This window comes from Triturus cristatus, chromosome 10, assembly GCF_964204655.1.
Source record: "Triturus cristatus chromosome 10, aTriCri1.1, whole genome shotgun sequence".
Classification (NCBI taxonomy): Eukaryota; Metazoa; Chordata; class Amphibia; order Caudata; family Salamandridae; genus Triturus; species Triturus cristatus.
In genome coordinates, this window is record NC_140593.1 from 227,184,943 (window position 1) to 227,208,128 (window position 23,186).

General features: G+C 46.2%; 1 protein-coding gene across 2 annotated transcripts in view; it reads left to right on the forward strand.

Annotated features, from left to right (window-relative positions):
- Positions 1–23,186, forward strand: part of DYNC1I1 (dynein cytoplasmic 1 intermediate chain 1) — a 1,604,297-nt gene that overhangs the window by 60,814 nt on the left and 1,520,297 nt on the right. The window lies entirely within an intron of this gene.

Here is a 23,186-nt window from a genome sequence, read left to right on the forward strand (position 1 = left end):
GTGAGTCATCTCTAGAGGGAACTATATTGTTCCAACTTAGAGGTAACAACTATAAGGTGGTGCAGTGTTTTATTAGTACAGGCATTTAAGTGGGGTGCAATAGTGAGGATGATAGCCGAAAGCATTCCTATATTGCAAGCATTCTTTGTTGGGTCTGGCTGGGTTCCTATTAAGGTGGGACACATACTAAGGAGTGAGGTGAGGGATCAACCTGGCCATTAAAATGATCTCTATTTTATAAACTGGTAAAGCAAAGCGACTTACTTAGCATTCAAGTATGAAAATATTGGTACATTGGATTTGGACCTTGTTCTCTTTTAACTTTTTCAGAATGCCATTCACATACAAGTAATGACTACGGCTTTTTGCCTTCATGATATGTTTCATAAAGTTTGGTCACAGACTTGATCCTTGGGTGCCTCACAATGTATGGGGCATATGTTAGTAAAGAAATGGTTCATCTTGATTTTTCATGTTGGATAGAAAGGATAAAAACAAGGCCAGGAAACTTCCATCCACTCCAGCAGCTGGGTCAAGGTGCTTGAGCAGCTCCTGATTTTTGAGTGCCTTGAATGTAGCTGAGAGATCCTGCAGCTACATGGTTGTATTTTATCTCAAATAATGTCAATTCTATCCCTCAACATTGATTAGTCAGATTGTTTCTTTCAATGAGAGGTCGCAATTAGATGAATACCACTGTTACCAGAGCTATTGAGCAGTAGGATAGACATATATTGGTTGGTACTTGAACACTGACACTTTTTTTGGATAGAGGTGACTTGCATGCTTTAGTTGATGGGGTTCTCCCCTGACAGAGAAGGTGGGGGATGTTGATAATGGAGGCTGTATCAAGAACCCAAGGTAGACACCTTTTATATTACCAATAGCTGTGGGAGGACAAGTTATTTCAAAGGATGTTGTGAAGTTTGTGATATCCAAAGGATGGATTGGTGGCGATTCAAAAACCTTTGCGGTACACCTCGGCTATGCTGTTTGTGTGTCGGCAGTGATGGGACAATAATGTAATTGATCTTGCTTTGAGAACATTTCTAAAGGCTATTGTACATATTGATGCAGTGTTGACTACAAAGTGAATTGCACAATCATGTCATGGTTAAATTCATCCACTATGTTGACTTGGAAGTGGGACTGGTTCATGCTCGCTTATGATTGGAAGGACTTTGAAATTTGGACCATCGCCTCTTCATGGTTTGTCCTTTTTTGAGTAGGTGAGTAGGGATCTTAGGAAGGCACTGCATATACTACCGTGAGACAAAACCCTAATCAAAAACGCGAGGCAGGCATATAAAAACACAATAAACCAATGGAAGGAAGATTTAAGAAGAGTAGCATGGGAAGATCTAGAGAGAGCCAGTGAGCGGAAAGATTCTAAGAGATTCTGGGAGGTAATAAACCGTCCATTGTTCTCGAAGGATGTAAGGGGTGTGGATTCAGTGATAGCTAGGGATGTATGGGTATCTCACTTTTCAAACATTTTTAACCCTAAGGGAATTACCCACCAGGAGGTAAGTGTAGATGTCCCATTTGACTTAAGTTCCGCACATCAACTGAGTTCTTCCCTGACAGTAGCTGAGGTAGAGGAAGCTCTGGAGAAGGGGATACGCTTGAAAGCCCCAGGTCCGGATGGGCTTCCCCTTGATTTGTTTAAGGCTAATCCTCCCCTCTGGGCACCCTTCCTGACAAATGTTTTCAGAGCAGCAATAATTAGACACATTCCATCATCTTGGAAAGAGGCCATAGTGGTGCCGGTGTTTAAAAAGGGAAACAAGGATGACCCGGCCTGCTATAGGACTATTTCTCTAATAGACACAACTGTTAAGATTTTGTGGAGGGTTATTTTGGCGCGTCTTGAGGCTTGGGCGGATTCCACTGGGCTTATGTCCCAAGCACAATATGGGTTTCGGAGGGGCAGGGGGACGAATGAACAGAGCTTAAATTTGGCATTGATCATGGGCAAGTACACGAAGGCAAGGAGGGGGTCACACCACCTTGCCTTCATGGACTTGTCCAGCGCTTTTGATATGGTCAATAGGGAGAAATGGTGGGCCAGATGGGGGAAATGGGCTTTGAAGAGCCCCTTATTGCCCTATTACGTAGGTTACACGCATCCACTACGGTCCCCATCCACTACGGTCCCCATACGATTTGGCCCTGGGGGAGAGAGGACTAAGGCTACCGCTTCTACTGAAGGAGTTCGCCAGGGATGTATACTGGCCCCTTTTCTTTTTCTTTTATATACAAATGGGTTAGAGTAATCTCTGGTAGAGCAGGCCCTTGATTTTCCCAAGATTGGAGGCAAGCCGGTTCCTTTGCTATCGTATGCCGACGATACGGTCCTATTGGCTTTAACAGCCAACAGCCTGCGGAAATCTTTGAATGTTTTTAATGATTATATGACAGCACTTGACCTAAAAGTAAATTTTACCAAATCCTATGTAATGGTGTGTGGCCCGAGTCAAAGCAAAATTAGAAAATTCATAGTCAAGGGCAAGACCATTGACAAAGTGTCCAATTTTACATATTTGGGGAATCTTTTTAACAATAAACTTAATTGGGATCACCTCATCATGACCAGGGTACAGCACACTAGCCAGGCAGCTGAAGGCTTATTTCGTTTCGCCTGCAAGTTGGGTCATAAGCCGGTTGCAGAACTAGTTACCCTATATAAAGCAAAATGCTTGTCTGTCGCAACCTACGGGGCAGGTGTGTGGGGGCATCAAAAAATCACCCAGCTTCAAATCTTAGAAAATAAGTTTATAAAAATATTGCTGATGACCCCAAAAAGTGCCCCCACGGCCTTTTGCCACTCTGAGGTAGGGTTGGGTTTTATTGAGGACCAAATTAACATTGCTTCACTGGTCCTCTGGGTCAAGATTTGGTTTGTGAGAGGATCTACAGTTCTCAAGGGAAACTATCAGGGACTGCACGGCTATGGATAATGCCTTGGCCATTCCATGGCTCCGAAATGTTAAATTTAAAGAAATAGGGCTAGGGTATTATTACGACAACCCTGCCAGTATCCATGCAAACTCAAACTTGATTATAAAAGATGCATATTTTGCAGAGTCAACTAAATATCGTCAGCAACCGGGATTGCTTGGTCAGTACCCTTAACACCAACAATGTTATCTGTTTTTCACTAAGAACACACAGTATTGATTTCTTTTGACTAGGTTTCGCCTTGGCACGTTGCACTTTCTTGTGGGCTTCGCCAAACCGGGTGGCTAGTGTGAGAATCTCATTCGCTGCCCTTGCACTTCATGCTATTCTGCACACTCTACGAAGAGCCAAGGGCAAGGTTTCTCGTCCCAATTTTAAGAGAAATACGCCTTATTAACTATCAGGAGGGTTTTTATATCCTACACTCTGTCTACTGTGGCGATTTGCACTGCTGTATTAAACTTCATTAGATCCGCACTTGCTATAAGGAAACGGTATGGATTGTAAATGTAAATTGTGTTTTATTGGTTTTAAAACAAATTGCTTTTAAATCTGCCTTTTAATCCCCTAGATTTTAAGTTGCCGTGGTATGAGCAATGTTATGGTATAAATGGGACATGAAATTGAAAGATATTTGTTTGTAAATTACTTTTATGGTCCATTTCTTTGAACCGAATAAAGTTATTTTGAATTTGAATTTGAGTAGGTGAGGTATCCATCAAACAGTCGCCTTATTGATGCTATGCAACAGCTACTGTCCCTGCCAGGGTGAACCTCAGAAGTCACTAAATTAACCTGTGCTTTACTCTCTGGTAGCTTTGTACAAAAGGAGTCAGGCTTAACTTAGAGGCAATGTGGAAAGTATTCATGCAGCATACAAACAGTAATAAAGAGGAAAAAACAACACTTGAAAAATCCCACACAAATTAAAAAAAAATAGAGTATATTTTAATAAATTATTTGACACGAAAATGAAAAAAATCCAATTAGTACAAACACAATTAAGAATTGTTAATGTTTAAAGTAAAAACGAGCGCCTAAAATATCAAAGTGCCAACTTCAGGAATCTTGTCACGTGAGACCTGGTCAAAGTCCAAAACTATGAGCGACTTCGATGGAGCATGGGTCGGATGCAAGAAGTGGATTGGGGCTTGGCTGGCACTTACCTTTGGACTTAAAAGAAATTCTGTCCAAGGAGGTAGCATTGTTATCAGGTAGCTGCTGAATGAAGCCAGGGTGAAGTTTTCTTCATTTGAACTTAGCCACTTTTTTGGAAGTTGGAAATTTCCAGTGGGACAAAGCGGGAATCTGTAGCGGATAAAAGTTTCACGAAGCAGGATACCCCTTTGTCGAAGGACTGCTGAACAGGATTTGAGTGGGAGCTGCTGTAGAGACAGCCCAACCGGCAATGCCCCTCGGGCGGATAGATGAGCAAGTTGGGCCGGGTCCCCTCTTTGTTATCCCTGAAGTTTTAGCCAATATTTTTTAAGTCCCATGTTTTGGATTATTGGCAATAAGGGCACCGTTAGCTCCACCACCAAGGTTTAGGACTCACTCAGGCTGAGTCTAGGTCCAGGTTCAAGGTGGTTGTAGCCTTTTCTATTCCTGAAGTTCTAATCAGGAGGCCAGCCACATAGCCCTTGGAGTTACTCCGGTAGTCCTGGGTTCAAGAAGTGGAATAGGGCTCAAGCAGCAGGGCAGGCCTCTGAGGGTTAACAGCAGGCTTCATGCAGCAAATCAATCTTCCAGGTGCAGCAAAGTAGCCTTCTGAAGTACACAGCAGGGCAAGCAGCAGGCAGTAATCTGAGAGTCCTTCCTCTGGTCCAGAAAGTAAACTGAAGAGTGGGGCTGAGGGTCCTATTTTCGTACAGTTTGTCTTCTTGAAGTAGGAGAAGTTTCTAGAGAATTTGCTTTGAAGTGCATGAAGTTTCCTGCCTCCCGGCAAGCCCTGGCTCCTGGCTGTTTGCATAGACAATGCAGGGGTGACAAGTCCTTTGTGTGAAGGCAGAGCACAGCCTATTTGGTTGCAAGTTGGGCTGTGCCCCGCTCAGCCCCTTCATCCTGCCAGTTGAGGGCCCATCTATGCACATGTAATCCCTCTATTGTGTGGCTATCTGGGAGGAATAAACAAAGTCCAACTGTCAGCTACACCCACTCACCCAGGAACAGGCTGGAGGATGCAAATAGTTAGGGCAGGAAAATGCAAACTTTGTAAAAGTGGCACTTTCTAAATTGTAACTTAAAACCGGACTTTACCGTTAAAGACACAAAGGGCCTCATTGTCATGTCAGTCGGAAAACATTCCGACTGACTCGGTGTCGGAATGGTTTCTGACCGAATCTGATTCGGGGTGTATGACCGACCGATTTCGATGTTTCCGAACACCGTTCGGTCGGACTCTCATTGACTTCAATGGCAGCCTGTGTTCCAACCGACAACACAGGCTCCCATTGCAAATGGGGTAGTTGCAGAAAACCTTTCACCCTGTGGACGGGCCCCCCATGGTGGCTGCCATACCATGCATTGTAGGAAAGAGGGGACCCATGAGTAATCCCATGGGCCCCAACTGGAGGCCTCCAGGTGAGGAGGGGGCCTGCTATGGGCCCTCAGATTTGGTTTCCGACAGCTGATCTGTGTCGGTCGCACTGAGTCGGAAAGGCTGTCTGAATCAGACATCGTAATCTGTGGTCGGAAACGCATTAGGTAGAGCAGTACGAGTCGACTCCGACTGACTCGGTTCCTCCGAATGCTGATCGAAACCGAGTCGGAAAGACTGAACGGTTACCTACTATCGTAATCGGTCGGTTAAAAATGTTTCCGAGTCAGTCGGAAACGCGGGTTCTGACACAGATTCAGACAAACTGAATGCCTTTTGGAGCCTTTCCGACTGACATCGTAATGAGGCACCAAATGCGAAAAGTCTACCTGGTCCCAATTAAAAGTTAGCACTTATTAAATGTAATAAGGTAACCCAATGTTATCCTTTGGGAGAGGTAGGTTTCAATAGTGAAAAACAAATTTAGGACATGTAAACCATAAAAGTACATGTCATTCTTTTTAATTACAATGCACCCTGCCCTAAGGGCTACCTAGGGCCTACCTTAGAGGTGACCTATATGCAAGGCTTGGCAGGGGGGTTACACTGCCAAGTCAAATTAGCAGTTTAAAAACTGCATTCAGACTGCAATTGTAGACCTGGTAGATGTTTTAGGGGGTTAACTAAGTGCTGCTAGCTGGCCCACGAGTAGCATTAACTGACCCTTGACCTTCCTGGTAGGTCGCTCCCCCCCGCTGCAGCTCCACCTGCACCCCCGCTGAAGTGTCCGTTCTGTGCCGAAGTCGAGGCCCTCCACCACCCACAGACTTTCACCTGCGCCTCATCCCTGGTGGCCAGTGGTGACCTTGGTTTGTACCCGCTTCTGTGCCTTCTCGACTTGTTCGCTCCTCTTCTGTGCCCCCCCTCCCCCCACTCGCCGTTCTGTTCTGTGCCCTGTTTTGATTCTGTGCCCCGTTTCCCCTCTCCTCAGTCTTGTTCACTGCTGCCCCTTTTTCATTCTGTGCCCCGATTCTGTGCCCCGTTTCCTTGTACTGCTTGATTCTGTGCCTCTGTTTCATCTACTTGTGCCCCCTTTTACTTTGTGCCCCGATTCTGTGCCCCGCTTCCTTGTACTGCTTGATTCTGTGCCTCTGTTTCATCTACTGCTGCCCCCTTTTACTTTGTGCCCCGATTCTGTGCCCCGCTTCCTTGTGCTGCATGATTCTTTGCCTGTGTCTGTTTCGTTCACTGCTGCCCCTTTGATTCTGTGTCCCTCGCGCTGCCTTCTGTGCCCTCTCGACCCCTGCCTTTCACCACCCCGCGGTCGCCCCGCTCCGCTCTCTGGCCCCGTACCCGCCGCTGCCTCCCCTGCGGCCCTGCCCCCTCCACGCCAAGTCGCTCCACCCGTCCCTCGCCTCCCGCCTCCCAGCTGCTCCTCCCTCCCCACCTCCCCATATATGGCGGCCGCTGCATGGTGAGGAGAGCGACACTTGACCTTCCTGGTAGGTCGCTCCCCCCGCTGCAGCTCCACCTGCACCCCCGCTGAAGTGTCCGTTCTGAGCCGAAGTCGAGGCCCTCCACCACCCGCAGGCTTCCACCTGCACCTCATCCCTGGTGGCCAGTGGTGGCCTTGGTTTGTACCTGCTTCTGTGCCTTCTCTGCCTGTTCACTCCTCTTCTGTGCCCCCCTCCCCCGCTTGCCGTTCTGCTCTGTGCCCCATTTTGATTCTGTGCCCCGTTTCCACTCTCTCCTCAGTGTCGTTCACTGCTGCCCCTTTTTCATTCTGTGCCCCGATTCTGTGCCCCGTTTCCTTGTACTGCTTGATTCTGTGCCTCTGTTTCATCCACTGGTGCCCCCTTTTACTTTGTGCCCCGTACCCGCCGCTGCGGCCCCGCAAACCTCCATGCCCACTCGCTCCACCCGTCCCTCGCCTCCCACCTCCCAGCTGCTCCTCCCTCCCCACCTCCCCATATATGGCGGCCGCGCCGCGCCGAAGGCGTGCCTAAGGCAAGCCCGTATGCGCCCGTCCGCGCCTGTACCGCGCCCTGCGCCAGAATACCTGCCCCCCGCAGCAGCCACAAGGACCGCCGCCTCCACTACGATGCCAACACCTTCATCGCTCTCAACCCAGGAAGAACTCACACCTGCTGCAAGGCCGCCCTGAGGTGCACCTACGGCCCCTTCACCTGCCGGAACTGCAGTTTCTCCTGCCACGAAAGTGCCAAGACACCCACCACAACGGAAGCCAACCAGCTTAGATGCATCCTGATCAACACCCGCTCCGGACACAAACACGCCATCGAACTCTGGGACCTCCTCGACACCACATCACCGGACGTCGCCTTCCTGACCGAGACCTGGATGAACGAAGCCTCCTCGCCAGACATCGCCATAACCATCCCAGATGGGTACAAGATCACCCGCAGAGACTGCACCAACAGGGCCGGAGGAGGAATCGCCATCGTCCACAAAAACACCATCAAGATCTCAACAAATAGCAACGACACCCTTAGCACCGCCGAACACATGCACTTCCAGATCCACATGAACCCAAAGACCACCCTAAGAGGCACCCTCGTCTACAGACCTCCAGGACCCCGGCCTCAATTCTGTGACTCCATCGCCGACCTCGTCTGCACACACGCGCTGACCTCCACCGACTACATCCTCCTCGGAGACCTGAACTTTCACCTAGAGCACAACAACGACAGCAACTCCTCCACCCTGATCGACAACCTCGCCAACCTCGGACTGAAACAGCTCGTCACGACGCCAACCCACAGCGCCGGCCACACGCTAGATGTCATCTTCTCCTCAAACCCCCATGTCGCCTTCAGCCACGCCTCTGAACTCACCTGGACAGACCACCACTGCAACCACTTCTCCTTCCGAAAACCACCCACACACCACCGCACCCAACAGAACCCCCGCCGCCGCTGAGGCATAATCACTGAAGAACAACTACAGACAAACATCGCACTCAACCCCCCCGACAACCCAAACCAACCAGGATGAAGGTGCACTCACCCTCGAACGCTGGATGAACGACTGCGCCAACACCGTCGCTCCACTGAAAAACCCCACCAACACAGACACCAGCAGAAGAGTCAGCTGGTTCAACCCGGAACTCCTCAACTCCAAACGCACCTGCCGGAAACTGGAAAACATATGGCACAACGACCAGACACCAGACAGCCGCACTGCCCACAAAGACGCCATCCGCAACCACCACCACCTCATCAGGACCGCCAAAAGAACTGCCTTCACAGACCGTCTTGACAACAACACACACAACAGCAAGGAGTTCTTCGCCATCGTGAAGGAACTCTCCAACCCCAACTCCAACGCCAACGACATCCCACCATCGCAAGCCCTGTGCGACTCCCTCGCCACCTTCTTTCACCGGAAAATCACCGACATCCACGACAGCTTCAGACCCCGGATGACCCCTGCCGACCACTCCGCACCGAACCCACCTCACCGCCCATGACACCCTGACAACCTAGGCCAACGTGAGCATCAAGGACACAATCAAGACCATGGGAACAATCCACTCCGGATCCCCATCCGACCCTCTCCCGGACCACATCTTCAACAAAGCCAGTAAGTCCATCGCTCCCCACCTGCACAAAATCATCAACCTCTCCTTCGAGACCGCAACCTTCCCTAAGAGTTGGAAGCACGCAGAGATCAACGCCCTACTGAAGAAACCCAAGGCGGACCCAAGCGACCTCAAGAGCTTCCGACCCATCTCCTTGCTTCCGTTCCCAGCAAAGGTCATCGAGAAGATAGTAAACACCCAGCTCACCCGGCACCTCGAAGACAACAACATCCTAGACCCGTCCCAATCAGGATTCTGCAGCAACCACAGCACCGAGACCGCCCTCATCGCCGCCACAGACGACATCAGGATCCTGCTGGACAACGGCGAGACGGTGGCCCTCATCCTCCTGGACCTCTCCGCCACCTTCGACACTGTCTGCCACCGCACACTACGCACACGCCTCCACGACGCTGGGATCCGTAACAAAGCCCTGGACTGGACCACCTCCTTCCTATCTGGCAGAACTCAGAGAGTCCGCCTCCCCCCGTTCCGATCCGAGGCCTCCAAGATCATCTGTGGCGTCCCTCAAGGATCCTCCCTCAGCCCAGCACTGTTCAACATCTACATGGCACCTCTAGCACGCATCGCCCGACAGCACGACCTCAACATAATCTCCTACGCCGACGACACTCAGCTGATCCTCTCCCTCACAAAGGACGCCCTCACCGCCAAATCCAACCTCCACCAGGGAATGAAGGCCGTTGCCGACTGGATGGAGGCCAGCCGCCTCAAACTGAACACAGACAAGACGGAAATCCTCATCCTCGGATCCAAACCCTCCGCATGGGACGACTCCTGGTGGCCCACATCACTGGGGTCCCCCCCGGCCCCCACCGACCACGCACGCAACCTGTGTGTCATCCTCGACTCAAAACTCTCCATGACCAAACAAGTCAACGCAGTCTCCTCCACCTGTTTCAACACCCTCCGCATGCTCCGCAAGATCTACAGATGGATTCCGACTAACACGAGAAAAACCGTCACCCAGGCCCTAGTCAGCAGCAAACTTGACTACGGAAACGCCCTCTACGCCGGAGCCCCGTCCAAGCTCATCAGCAAACTACAGAGAGTCCAGAATGCCTCTGCACGCCTGATCCTCGACGTCCCGCGCCGCGACCACATCACCCCCCACCTGCAGGACCTGCACTGGCTCCCAGTCGACAAAAGAATCTCCTTCAAGCTCCTGATCCACGCGCACAAGGCACTCCACAAAACCGGCCCAGCCTATCTCAACAGTCGATTCTCCTTCTACGTACCTAACAGGAATCTCCGCTCCGCTGACCACGCCCTGGCCACGGTCCCACGCATCCGGGGAACCACTTCCGGAGGCAGGTCCTTCTCCCATCGCGCCGCCAAGACCTGGAACACCCTCCCCCTCGACCTGCGACAAACCGAAGACCTGCTGACTTTCAGGAGACAACTCAAGACCTGGCTCTTTGACCAGTAACAGCACCACCATCCCCCCCACACACCCCCAGCGCCTTGAAACCCTACCAGGTATGTAGTGCGCTTTACAAATAATGTGATTGATTGATTGATTGATTGTACAGGCCCTCATTATATGGTATACCACATTACTAAGGACTTACAAGCAAATAAATATGCCAATCAGGTGTAAGCCAATGTTACCGTGTTAATGGCAGTGAGCACAAGCACTTTAGCACTGGTCAGCAGTGGTAAAGTGTACAGAGTTCCAAAACCAATGAAAATAAATTCAGCAAATTAGGAGCGGTGAAGGAGATATGTTTGGGGGTTACCATGCAGAGAGGGTCATGTCCAACAGCTAATTATTACCACCAGCTGCAAAGGCAATGTACTTTTATGGCATTGCAATAGGTAATAGCTAAATATTGTGAACCATTATGAATGAAAGAACCATGGGGATGTGTCTTCTCTCTGAATCCTTAAAGTCTCCACAACTGAAGTGACAACACCTCTATTTGAGCCTGTAAGATCCTTGTAATCTGAGATATACCACTACTATCTAAGGCTTGAGATCATGAAATCTGAGTAAATTACTTATGGAAATGTTGTAGTTAAAATTAGCAGTTGGCTCATTTATTTACAATCTACTTACTAGTTTGCGGGTGCATGTTTTTACGTTGCATGAGGGCACTTAGGGCCATATGTACCAAGCCTTTTTCCCGTTTGCAAATGGGCAGATTATCAGAATCTGCCCGTTTGTGAATGGGAAAAAGCCTTTTGCTATGTATCATCCCAAAAGGCCATCGCAAAATGGAGAATCGCAAAATTTGCAATTCTCTATTTTGCGAATGCAATTAAGGAATTGCAAATTGCAAAGGAATTGCAAATTGCAATTCCTTAAATGAAATTCTGGAAGCAGCCGAAATTTGCTATTTGGCCTTAAGGAATTGCAAATTACCACCAACTTCAAGTTGGTGGTAATTTGCGATTTTCTTTAAAAAAGCACTTTTTTGATTTTTTTAAAGTGCCATATGTCGCACATACATGCTCTTAGGGCATGTATGTGCGCAAAATGTGCACAAATGCATATTTCAGGGGTGCAACAGGGTGTCCTTTTGGCACCCTTGCAACCTTGAAATTGCATTCTCAATTTGCGATTCTCTAATTGGTAATTGCAAATTGAGAATGTCTTCCCATTCATTCCTATGGGCCTCCTAGCCCATAGGAATGAATAGGAAGGTATTCCTTATTTGCGAATCTCAATTTGCGATTCGCAAATAAGGAATATGTAGAATTTGCAAAATGTTTTGCAAATCCTACATACATTGTATTTTGCGATTCTCTAATTGCGATTCGCTAAAAATCGCAATTCGAGAATCGCAAAACTCTTTTTTTTTATACATATGGCCCTTAAGGTTTTTTTTTTTTTCTTTTGGAGTAGCATTTTTAGGGTGTCTGCTCCATACTTTTTTCAGGAAAGGTAAGTTATTCACTTCTAGGTTTTTGTGTCCACTGTACACAGTTTTAAAGGGACTTCTTATAAAATTGCGGCTCACAAATTTAGAATCATTTGATCATACGTACAATGGTAGCATGCGCTTGGTAGTCTGGGTTTGGCAAATACTTCCTTTTGTAAACTAGCAAACTGCAAACTGGGACTCCCAGTGATCTTCCAATAGCAAATCTTGCATTGGTAGCACTGATGATCACAATTCTAGATTTGGAGAATAAAATAGAGGCACTGTGTACAGAAACGTTCTACAAACACACAACCATATGGTCACCCCGAAAAAATTGAAAACAAGCAGACAGAGGAATTAAGTCCTGAGCAGATAAGCTGAATATGTGGGATGAGCAGTGTGTAATTGAGTATGATAAACAGGTTAGGAAGACATTTTTATATGTATGCAAACATGGGAGGGATTGCGAAGCTGTGTTAATGCAGTTATGAATATGTGCCATACTTTGGACATACTAAGGAAGAGGTAGTACCAAGTTCAGGCCTGTGCAAAGGAGAGGTTGGCACAACACCTTTTGGGAGCTCCAGGGACTCATGGAGGACCTAGCATTAAAACCCCTCCAGCACCATTGGTGCAGATTGTAGAGAGGACACTAGCACCCGATACAGTTGAAGGAATCTAAAAGTCAGGTCCAACAACTGAGTATCCTTCACTATTCTATCTTCTAATATGAACCTGCACTCCAGCAGGGTACAATCTACTGTTCTACCAAAGTTTTGAACCACTCCGTAATGCAATGGTGTGCACTCCTGGGGACCTGTTCATAAAGATATTTATACAAGTAAATTTACTCTTAAACATTTGAGTAACTTTACTACTTTCGGATAGTCACCAGTTACAATTGTAAAGGTACTCCGAAGTTTAGACTTACCAGTCCCCACCTGAATTTATGAGTGTGAAGTTACTACCTTCAACTTTTCACATGTAGGCAGAGATCTCCCCCCCCCCCCCCCCCCACCCCCCACTGGGGGTGGAAATCTTCATACAGCAAAATATTGATAAAATGTTGCTAAACTTGAAAAAAAATATTCTGTAAACTTTATGCTTTAACCATTTAAACATGGTGAAATGTGGCACAGTTACAGGCAATACATACAATAACCCTTAATTATAACCCGACATGAGGCTTCCATTCAACTGTTCACAAAGGATATTATAATCAGCATGCAGTCTTATATAGATGGGTCCCTACAGTACAACCTGAGAGATGTTCTACCTCTAGGCCCAAATTTTTTGATTTTTTTTTTTGTAAAAATTATTTTTAATTTAAATGTAAATGTAAATTCATTTTAAATATTTTTAAAACGTAAAACAGAATAAATGTTACAACATTACAAACTTGATTTTGAGTTAAATATTTAAGAATTTTGAATATATTAAATAAAAAATCCTGGGATAAATAAAAAAAAGAACCACCTAAATTACAAATTGTGTATCCTATAGCAAACATTAACAAAAGTTATGTATGAAAATAATTTCAGTTATTTTCAAATAAAGTTGCATTAATGTTTGCATTTAAAAAAGGCTATTAACATTTTAAATAAACGAATATTGTATGTCAATATATTTATTAATATTGTATTTATTTATATTTTTAAAAAGTTAAAATACTTTATTTTAAATTAACATTATTTCCTGTGGGCTTACATTTTAAGTCCCTGCCTCTATTATTTTCTATGGGAGGGTGTTGTATGGCCAGCTGTTAGTCATGTGTGGTTCTGGACTTACTCTTCCTTTGAGCTAGAGAACATTTACTGTTGTTTCAGTGCTTCCTGACTGTAGTTAGCTATAAAAGTGCAGTTTGAGATTAACAATGGTCTTACTCTGTTCTGGGTGGGTGCATGTCCCTCCCTAAACTACACCTTAAAACTCCCTAAACCCCTTTTTACTCTTCCCTTAACCCTTCCCATTTAGCAGTAGTACCCATTTTCAGCCACTCTCTCTGTCCCTCCCTCATTTATTACTGAAACATATGCAGAAATATCTGCACATAAAAAAAGGTATGAGAGGCAGAGGTGTTAACCTCCACATCTAGGTTAGATCAATTGCTTTTTGTAGTACTGCTAAACTTATTACAAAATACAGTTTGCTAATAGGCCCCATAGTATTCATTTGAACGGGACGACCAATGTAGCTACAGAAATGTCACAATTATTTTGTGATTAGGATCACAGTGAATGCTAGGTCTTGTAGTGAGCATGAATGTCAGATTCTCTGATGGATACCCATTACTATTTAATGCAATCATTTTACATTGTGACCTGACGGCACAGTTACTGAGCAGATATGTGTAGCCTTTGAATTTACGCTAATTACTGAATAGTGAAACCTATGAAAACGTGCAGCATCTGACAGTTACTTTTCTCATTCTTAATATGAATTGAAACAGTCACTCTTGTGTTGCAAGACATCTGTAATAACAAAGTCCAGTAGCCGAGATGTAATTCCAGTTGATTTATTTAGTCTTAGTTACAAGATGTTATGTTCATGTGAAGCAGCCCCACCAGGAGCAGCCTGACTGCTGCTCAGCCCATACTCCAACTGTCACACCTCACCTCACAGGCACCCAGTCATTCCATTCATGTCATCAAACCAACATTCCACGCAGCACATTCACACTGGCTGAGCAGCTGGGGATAAAGTAATAGGGTAAAAACATAAGCAGGATACTACATCTCACCACTACTAGCAGATGTCCCAGTCCGTCACAGTTCCACCTTCACAACCACGACTCACAGTTCCATCTGGATGTTGCAGTGATCATATTCAGGGCCCGATTCCAATCTCGCTGGGAAAGCCCTACGGCTGACTCGCGCCCGTAGAGCTTTCCGAGCAAGTCGGGCTCCTGGGCGCCGAGCGACAGAGTATGGTGGGCTGCAGCGCTGACAGACTCGGGTCGCTCGGATCCCTATTGAAGTCTATGGGAGCCTGGTGTACGTTGTGTACATAGGCTCCAATAGACAAAAAAATGCACGCCTTGGTTCCACCCGCACCGTGCATGCCTGTGTAGGGGGACCCTTGGGACCCCCCCCCCCCCCAGTGATCGAGTCGTAGGGCCCCGGGTGAAGGGGGGCCTGTTACGGACCCCCGAAAGTCTGCTTCCTGTAGCTTTTTCGAGTTGGAGAGTCCGAGTCGATCCGGCTGCTCGACGCACGCATCGTACTTGGTCACTCGGAAACCGGACCCATTGCGTGGTACGCGTCGATGAAGTCGGAGTCGTCCGGACTGCGTCGCTGACGGGTACGAGGGAGCATGATGCTATCCTCGCATCGTACTTGCTTGCTCGTAAAGCGGTATGAGTCGTCCGGAAATCACGCGTACGAGATGGAGTCGCTCCTGAGGGATGCAGTCAGGAACCCCTCCGACCAAGACCGGCATCAGGCCCTCAGTGTTCTGCCATATGATAGTCAAGCTACCTCCCCCAAAACAGAAGCATTCTGGACTCGAGAATGGTCAGCATTAATGATACAGAAATCCCAAGTAAAGGCCACTATCTTGCTGGGCCTGATGTTAGGGGTGCTGAACAAAAACGTGCCCTCTGGGTTCTGCTCTGTGAATGAGAACATACATGCAGTTTGATAGATTGTCACAGTGTAGTGCCTGGCAGAGAGAGAAATCCAATTCAAAGTGCCAGTGCTCTGTCAAACAGGACACGTAACCTGACAGTGGACTGACATGGAGTCTCCTCCTCCGTCTTATTCAGTTTCACCTTCAGCCTACAGGTGAAGATGATGCATTCAAGCGCAACTATGGTCTGGTGCATGGGATGTGAGGATTATATCACCTGGAGAATGCCAACGCCTGCCGTGGACATCAACCCACCAAATGCTTTTGGTAGCCAAAGTGGCATCAATTGCAATTTGACCCCAACCCTAATGCAGTCACAGGGTTCTCCATTCACAGTGTCACTATCACTTCAAAAGCCCTCTATTTTAATTTGACGTGCTAGAGTGGAAATTACAGACTCTAAACACAGCTCAAATAGCCTTTTTCCATAGTCTGCCACCACCAGTAACACTTTAGATTATGGGTTGCAAGAGCCAAGCCTTAAAAGGGTAATTCTGGGTGGACAGGTGCCACGCCTGGTTACCACCAATTGAGATCCTCTATGTCTCTGTGTGTGAAGAGTTAAGTGGCCTTCAGTTAAAGCACAGCATCTGTACCAGATCAGCAGTTAGAATACCCAATCATAGAAGGAACCGGACCATTTTTGGCAAGGTCCTTGCTTCATTTTGCCTGTGGGAATTTCTTTTCTAAGACAATAGTGTCTATTAAAGCAGTTTGTTCTTCATTTGAGTTGAACACACTAACCTCACGTTTTATTATCAGACCGTCATAGCCGAATACTTGACCAAAAGGTGTTATGTTGTTTCCGCTAGTTTGTACAGCATCAGAGGAATGAATAGATGTGGGTGTTAATCATTCAAATTTAGTTCTGCAGTATAAATTGTGCTGTGAATGTCTGCCCCCCCATAAAAGTTTTAATGTGTCACTGTTACTCTGTGAACTCTTTGCTTTTTCACCCTTACTCCATCCTGTCCCTGTGGGTGCAGGTCATCGTTAACAGTGTTTTTGTACTCCATTTCCACAAGCTGATCCATTTTCATGGCTATGTTGAGTAAAACGAATATCTGACAAGGACAGACCCTTCTACCCAGAGTGGAACCTGGGTCAGATCTGATCTATATTGTCTAATGATCCTGTGGGTTAAATTCCTATCCACCCACGATAATTAATCACAATGGGCAACAGTAGTGGAATGGCTTCCTCAAACTGGAGGCCCTTAATTTGATTGATGATATTGTATTAATCATAATTCGTAATACAAACTCAAATTCCATTGAGTTGTGCGGAAGATGCAAGAAAGTGCTCAGTGCATGACCGTATTTTCATATATACACATATACACAACAAAACGACAATGTGTCACACAATAACACACCAATAAGTTTAATGTCCACATAGTCATCATTTGACATTGGTGTAAAAGACAACCCGTATGGTATGTTGACATTTTGACCAAGACAGATTAAAGCCATGGGTCTCCTCAGGACAGTGGCATCTGTCTATTGTCTCATGCGTTAGACAATCCACGTTCTAGGTGGTCGTCCAGTCACCCATATGCCGTAGCAATACCCTGCGGTGCAATCGATACCCGTGCTTGGTCGTGGGCCAGATCAGGACCTTCTGTAGTCAGGTCTCCAAATCACCATCAGCAGGACTTGCAGGTTTGATTAATGTGATGTGGGTTTCAGTGATATGAAGAGGCCTGAAAGTTTCTCAATGGAGATCAGTTCAAAGTGAGTCCTCTTTGAACTGTCCTGTTGTGGGACTACGGGAGAGAAGTACTGTGATTTCTGTGCTGTCTGCTTGTTGATCTGCTATTGAGATATTTATGTCAGTACTTACTGTGCTTACTTCTTGCTTTTACTTGTTGTGAAGAGCTGTTAGATGCTTACGTAATAATTTTGATGTAGAAGGCAGCCTTTTTTTTTTTTAAACAAATTGTATAGAGTTTTACAGCAATGACATTGCCATTCACTGGCCATTCCACATTAGTAAATCTTCATTATCTTACTCAATCTAACATCATTCTAAACACTCCCCAACCAGCTAAACCACCCTCCCTACCCCCTTTCAATTAGTTGTGTCCCAATTTAACATATTCTTCTTTTATGTAGGTTCTTTCCAACAAACACAGTCTCGGCTGGGATGCACGGTATCAAGGATCCGCCTCTTAATTTGCTTCTCCTGCTGTAGAGGATGATGGGGAAGGGGATCACCCAAGTGACGGAACCAGTGACCTGGATCCTTTAAACAATCTGCCAGTGCTTCCCATGCACGGACCATATCTATTGTCTCTATTCCCCTCCTAGCATCCCTCAACAGCACTCTCCCCTTATATCTAGCTCAGCTCTCTACAACATGTGGTCACACGTGGACCCCTTGGATCTTTCCAGTGTCTAGCGGTTTCCCTCTTCACCAGTATAAAAGCAAGGTCTTGAAATCTACTCTTGAATTTTGTTTTGGACGTATGTGGGAACCAACTCCGCAAGCAATGGCCAGGGTTGCAGGGGACCTCCTTGGTTATGACCTCTGTGGTCACAGTTGTTACTGCTTCCTAGTTATTCTGCAGGGAGGGGAAGCACCACAACATATGCATGAGATCCACCCCAATGTCCCTACATCTTGGACACGCTGCATCATTCACACTAAAGTATTTGTTAATTTTGTCGGGGGTGAGATACGCCCTATGAATTACATAAAAGTTGATCAGTTTAAATCTGGCATTCTTGGACACCTTTGGTACTCTTTTAAGGAATGTCGCCCAATGTCCCTCAGGGATAGGAGCTCCCAGGGTTACCTCTCAACTGGTGCGTAGTGTTTGTAATGGTTGGAGCACATCTTCCCCTATTGCCCTATATATGCATGTTACTGCCTTGTATGTCTATGGGGCTTCAGTTCAATTATAGGCCTGTTTTCCAATACTGATGGAAAGCCATCGTCACCACTGTGGAGGAGAAAGTGGTCCTGCAGGAGGTCAAACTCTTCTCTAAAGTCCTCGAATGGAAGGAGCTGCCCCTCTCCAAACAAGTCTGCCATTCATGTTGCCCCTGCCTCCACCCATTCCATCAGTCCTCCCAGTTTCCACCTTGGATTAATGCTGTGAGTAAAATGAGAGGCAGGTCAGGCAAGTACGGGACTCAGTGACCAGTCTTCTGAAGACAACAATTCCACCAACACCTAAAATCCCCGGGTATCTTCCTCCGTAGGGTGGCTTGTTCACAGTTACACCCCTGTAAGTCTATGCAGTTCTGGAACAAAGGGCCCTGGTTCTCGGCCCTGGTTCTATCTGCCTGCCATCCACTGTGCAAACCACTGGAGTTGCACTGCGAGATAGTAAGCTTCAAATTCAGGTACAGCTAATCCGCCTTTCTTCACCGGTCTCTGTTGTGTGGACAGTGCCACTTTCCTTCGCACTGGACCTCATATGAATGCAGTCACCAGGGAGTCCAGCTAATAGAAGAGTCCTCTGGGGATTCACACCGGTAGGGCCGTTAAAAAGTACAGCAACCTAGGTAACACCACCATCTTACGCAACACCCCTCTCCCTAGCACTGAGAGAGGAAGTTCCCTCCAGAAATACGTCTACTTCTTTCTTTAATTCCTTGGGGAGGGGTGCGTGCATGGAGCCCCGTCCCCAAATTCATCATGCCCCCAGGGATACCATCCCCCAGGGGCAGACCCAACAGAAGCAGTTCCAGGGACCCTACACCTCAGGACCACAACGAGGGCAAGGAGGGCTTGCAACAGCAACATACGTGCTTCAGGGGGGCGGGGAAGAAAGAGAACTGTGGGCAATTCTATCCTGCATGCAGGAGCAGAGGAAGCACTTGCCACTATCACAGTGGGAGTAGAAGCAAATACCTGGCTTCACTGTGCAGGAGTAGGCTCCCCTTACTGCCTCTAATTAAAAAAGGAGAAAGGCAAGTGGGTGTCCCAGGTGGGACTAGGACATACAGACCTTAAAAATATTGTGCGACGTGAAGACGCTTTGAACGAAGAACAGTGGGCATAGCCGCTGTTCAGATATTCATGAAAAGAGCCATAGGAGTTCCCAATAATGCCCTGCAAGGGGAATAATCTCCATATTTCCTTCATCCTGTGGTGCCCCATAATGGTCAGTAGCATCACCAACAATGTAATGACATGTTGTGGTTGTGCAGAGAGCACAGCGGCACCCCACAAGAGTCTCTATGAAAGCAACCATACATCTCCCAGGAGATTGAGTCGCTGACCCTGGTACAGCTTTTGGGCTCTGGCATGTGGGTACAAGTTAACTTATGGTTGGTCCTATGGGTGCATTTTGGGCTTTTTACATGTGAAGAAAGACTGTAACACATGTTTATGTTGAAAATGTTTTGTTGTCGACATTGACATTGGCAATGCTGTGTGTACCACTATAGTGAATACTATTGATGATTAATGTCATACTTATTGATGTAATGTTGAAACATTACATGTGGTTGCTTTTTATTAATCTGGTGACACACTTACAAAGCCAGGAGACCTACCTTACCTAGACTGACACCCCCTTATATTGTGGTATAGTGGTGGTGTATAGATTTGGGTATTGTGGTTATAGGGATGCAGGACCTATTAGTGGATTATTGTGATATGAGGGTGTCACAAAAGGTACTTTCATCTACCTGATGGACATATTTTCATATAAAAGTCTGTAATATTTAGTAATGTGCGTGAGTAATAAAAGTACTTTCACTTTTCATAGAGACAAATTGCTGACTGGATAATGATTTATTGGGGTGTTGTTGCGTAGCAGTGAATTGGGATTTGTAGTCTACACCCCCTCCCCTGAGTAGGTCTTGAACTGCTCTGCTTCGCGACTCTTTGAGAGTAAAGTGCTACAATGGGGTTCTTTGTTCCCAGTAAACAGTCAATTGTTGACTTATTACTTCTAAAGGACTCCACTCCTTTTTAACTAATAGCCCAATCTTTCAGTAAGCCTCTGTCCGATTTGCGTTCAAAAAGACTGCAGAAGCATAAGGCTCGAATTAAATGTATCCCATTATCGTTTCCTCTATCAAAGGGAGTATTTTAGATGACAGGTTTTGGCAATGCTTGTATGATACCAGTGTAAAATACAATGCTTGGAGCACAATGTGGTGAAGGCCACTCTTAACATTTTTTTGCATTCATTTATGCTCACCTACATTGGAAATAATACAGTTCATAAAAGATAAGCTGCCGTTCCTTGCACAGTGAGTAGGATTTGATGTGTAGAAAATTAAATGAAAACATTTTTTTTGAGTAACACTCTCGTAATTGACAATATATGGCACTCACACTATTCTATTGTCATTGGTTACAGGAAATTGTTTATCAATAAACTAAACGTTTGGGGAAAAAAACAGTCCATTAGTTGGGTCTGATGGGACCACAGTTGGGGCTGGCAGTGCACATTCAGTGCCAAGGGTCTAGCACTGGGGTGGCATCACTTGGGAGGGTAGGATTCACAGCTGGCAGAGTCCAAGTGCTGGGTTCAAGATGGAGGAATCCTGTTATGTCCCTGAGGCTTCTGATCGGGAGGCCAGCCAACTAGCCCTTGGTGTCACTCTGGTGGTATTGTGTTTAAGGCAGGGCAGCACAGCAGTGCAGCAGAGTGTCAATCCTTCTTGAAGCACTTCAGTCCTTCTTCTGAGTCTTCCACTGGTCCAGATATGTACTGAGGAGCTGGGGTCTGAGGTCCAATATTTATACTTTTAAGTAGGAGAAGCTTCTAGATGTTTCCACCCCCCAGAGGTGCTTGGAATGTCCTGCCTCCCTGCCCTGGCCCCAGTTGTCTGGGGTTACAAAAGACTAGTGACAAACCCTTTGGGAAAGTGCTCAGGCAAAGCCTTTGTGATGTACAAATGTGGTAGGTGACCGCTCCTCTGCTTTGTTAACTCAGAGTGACCCATTCTGCCAACACCTAGATTCCCTTTATCTCACTCTCTGGGAGCAATATACAAAGACCAACTGCCAACTACACCTAGTCATGGGACCAAGGATGTAGACTGCAGGCATCAAAAGGTTAGGACAAGAAATACCAACTTTCTAAATGTAGCATTTTCAGAAGTGTGACTTAAAATATGACTTTGCCATTAAAGAGGATTTTAAATTACAATTCTTTGGAGACCAATAATCCGATTCCTACCTGTTCCCAAAAGCTAGCACTTATTAAATGTAACAAGGTAACCCAATGTCGTCCTATGGGAGAGGCAGGCCTTGCAGTACTGAAAAACAATGTTCAGTGTGTTTTTACTACAGGACATGTAAAACTTATGTCCCACTTTTGAAATACAATACACCCTGCCCTGAGGGCTGTTTAGGGCCTAACTTAGGGGTGACTTAACTGTAATAAAAATGGAGGTCTAGGCCTGGAAAAAGTTTATTTTGCCAAGCTGAATTGCCAGTTTTAAAACTGTGTGCAGGATGCAATGGCAGGCCTGAGACATGTTTTAAGGGCTACTAGGGTGGTTGGCACAATAGGTGCTGCAGGCCCACTAATAGAATTTAATTTACAGGCCCTGGGAACATGTAATACTACTTTACTATGGACTAAGCCAATTTGACCATGTTTTAAGGAGTGTGGAAAAGCAAGTTAGCAGTGGTAAAGTGTGCAGAGTCCTAATGCCAACCAAATGTAATTCAGAAACAACAGGAGGGCCTAAGGTCCACATCCAACAGACTACCCATAAACGTATAGAATGATGGGTGGTTGCATGTGGCTCTTGCATTGCCAGGATGAGCATACATGGATTTTTAGCTAGGAGCGAGAGGTATGTAGGAGATCCCTAGGAAGGAGCCTGCTGGCCAGCTGGGAAGTGTTGTTTGAGGTGTCTTCATGTGCGGTCAGCAGTCTCCTCTTCAGTGAGGCCTGCTGCAGAATTGACAGCTTGTAATAAGATAAGGTTTTCTCCTGGGATCGCATGCCCTCCTTCACTCATAGATGGAATGAGATCATTGTCAAGTGGTTTGTCCTAAGGTACTTCAATAGAAGAGTAATGCAAGTTGTTGCTTAGACATTTAAAAAGGTCCACGCCCCAAATCAGATATGGTGTACATTAGTTTTAAAGCACTGATGACATTTCAGCAAAGAAAAATGAAACCATACATAAATTGATTTTTTTCATTTGATACATTCACTACTATTATTAACTTTACAGTTAGAATTTCAGTCAAAGAACTTCCATTCTAATGTAAGTAGGTGGAACACATGCTTCTACGGGGTGGAACTCTCTGCCTGGTGAATAGCTTCCAGCGATTTCCATCATGGCGTAGTCAGAAAGCTATGGGTGCAGAGATCTGCACATGTAGATTTCCCTACATGAATAGGGCCCATTATTCCATTATAGAGAACAACAAATGCTTGCAAAAGTCCCAGACATTGGCAACAGCTTGATTACACATTCCAGTCCATTGTTTGTTTCCCCACTTGCTACTCCAGAGTTCAGTCATATGTAAATTAGACTTGGTCCACCTCCACTAGCAATAGTGCAGTGCTAACTGGATGTCCGCAGGCCCTCTGAATGGCTGCTCAGGCAACCCCAGACCAATTTTGTTCTTGTTGAGAGCTTCA